This window comes from Palaemon carinicauda, chromosome 2, assembly GCF_036898095.1.
Source record: "Palaemon carinicauda isolate YSFRI2023 chromosome 2, ASM3689809v2, whole genome shotgun sequence".
Lineage (NCBI taxonomy): Eukaryota > Metazoa > Arthropoda > Malacostraca > Decapoda > Palaemonidae > Palaemon > Palaemon carinicauda.
The window spans coordinates 90,898,204-90,900,703 of NC_090726.1; the positions used below are offsets into that span (position 1 = coordinate 90,898,204).

The 2,500-nt window shown below is 35.5% G+C and overlaps 1 pseudogene; it reads left to right on the forward strand.

The window, feature by feature from the left end:
* The first annotated feature begins 188 nt into the window (after positions 1 to 188).
* Positions 189 to 2,500, forward strand: part of LOC137618851 (uncharacterized) — a 2,758-nt pseudogene continuing 446 nt past the window's right edge.

The window sequence follows — 2,500 nt, forward strand, 5'->3', positions numbered from 1 at the left end:
CCGTCATTACTACTGCTAGGACTTTGCTATTGAAGGTTCACCAGCCAATGTAAAGGCGGGATTCCACCGAGGCAACATTCTGGCAACATGTGGCATGCTACATTGTCGCATGGGCTAAGTGTGTTTCAACCAGTTCAACAGAAGGCAACATGTAGCATGCGATTGTATGGCGTACGACAGGTGGCATCATGTTGCCGTGTTGCCTGACGCATGCGACAAGATTTAGCCTGTTGCCTAGTGTTGAACGCCTTCCCACCAGTCGCGGGAAGGATTCCATATTGAAAGGCAGCAAGATGAAGTGGTCACAAGAAAAAACCGTAGAATTCATAGAAGAGTATAGAAAACTTGCAGTTCTGTGGGATGTATGCATGAAAGAATACAAGAATAATAAGGCTAAATTAGATGCACTGCGGAGATTAGCTGATAAATTCAATTGTGATGTGGAGATGCTGAAGAAAATGATCAAGAATTTGCGTACAGCTTTTCGCCGTGAACATAAAAGCCTAACCACCCAAAAATTTGAATCCTCTCCCATCAAGAGAGGCAAGTGGTTTGCTTATGACCTGCTTTTGTTCCTCCTGGACGTGGACACCCCAAGGCCTGGCTACTCATCTCAAGCTGAGCCTCAGACTGAGCAACCACCATGCATTGAGGTAATGTATTATGATTTATTACTATTATTGTTATTATTATTATTAGTAGTAGTAGTAGTAGTAGTAGTAGTAGTAGTAGTAGTATCATGATTATTATTTGTGTTATTATTATCATTATCGATATTATTATTATTATTATTATTATTATTATTATAGTTAATAATAATAATATTAATAATATCATCATCATCATCATTATTGTTATTATTATTATTATTATTATTATTATTATTAGTAGTAGTAGTAGTAGTAGTAGTAGTAGTAGTAGTATCATGATTATTATTATTATTAGTAGTAGTAGTAGTAGTAGTAGTAGTAGTAGTAGTAGTATCATAATTAATATTATTATTATTATTATTATTATTATTATTAATAATATTAATATTATTATTGTTATTATTATTATTATTATTATTATTATTATTATTATTATCATTATTATTATTATTATTTTTATTATTATTATTATTATTATTATTATTATTATTATTATTATTATTATTATTATTATTAGACATGGTACTAACATATAAGGTAAGGTATAAATTATCATCTCTTGCGTCAACATGTACTTTTTATTCATTTCATGTTATTTGTGTCACTACTACTACTTTCCTAAAGCAACAAAACATTTCATTGTTCTTCCTCAAACTATGTATACAAATCTTGCCAAGGAACTTTCCCAGCGTTTGAAACAAAATATTCCTTAAATTCCTCTCTCACTTCCTTAGCATTACTCGAGGGTCTTTGTGGTTTGCGTTGCAGATCAACCATTCCTGTGTCTCCAGATATAACTTCTCTCCATGCACCATCAATGATTGTTCCATCTTAGGTATCCAAATCAAAGGAACCTTGTGGCGAGTAAAATAATCTAGAAGTTGCACTCTTGGGTAGGAAGTTGTGAAGGTATACGCACGCCGTTGAAACGAGTTCAGCATGTTTCACATTAATCAACATAGGCTTTCGAAACACTCGGAAAACAGATGCCAGCAAGCCAAATGCATTCTCTAATACCCTACGAGCACGGCTGAGTCTGTAGTTGTACATTCTCTCAGGTGACCCTTTTTCATATGTGCCACTAAAAGGCTTCATGATGTTCACTTGCAATGGAAAGGCATCATCTGCAACCAACACTTAAGGTGATGGCTTCTCCCAACCTGGTAGAGGCACTGGAGATGGTAGGCAGAGCTTATTTTCAAATAACCTTTTGCAGAAGGTAGTGTCTCGAAACACACCTCCATCTGAAATTCTTCCTTGATATCCAATGTGAACATAGGTGGAACAGTACTTGGCGTTACCATAGCCATTAATAAAATGTTGAACGTTCCCTTGTAGTTAAAGAATGTACTACCACTCTTTTGTGGACACTGAATCACAATATGCTTCCCATCACATGCACCGATGGAATGTGGAAAATTCCACATGGCTTCAAACTCTCTTGATAACTCCATCCATTCCTGTTCATTCTGAGGCATCTGGAAGAAATAGTGATTTTTTGTAAATAAATTATCAAATATATTGTTAGTATAGTTTTTTTTTTTTTTTATCAGGATGAACCTGGAGGGGATGATCCTACTGAAACACTGAGAATACCATCGAATCTGAATGCAGAAGCTCCTGAAGCTTCACAGGAAGCTGAGAAAGGCGACAGTAATGACGATGGCAAAAAGGCCAGCAACAAAAGAAGTGGACAGAGCTGGAAAAGAAAAACTGTTGATGATGAACGAGCTGAATAGGCATACCAGATTTTGAAAGATAGTATGAAAAGTGATGACTGTTCTATTTATGCTGAACATGTTGCATGTGAAATTCGGAATCTTGATCCAAAGGCCCAGGCAATTGTGAAA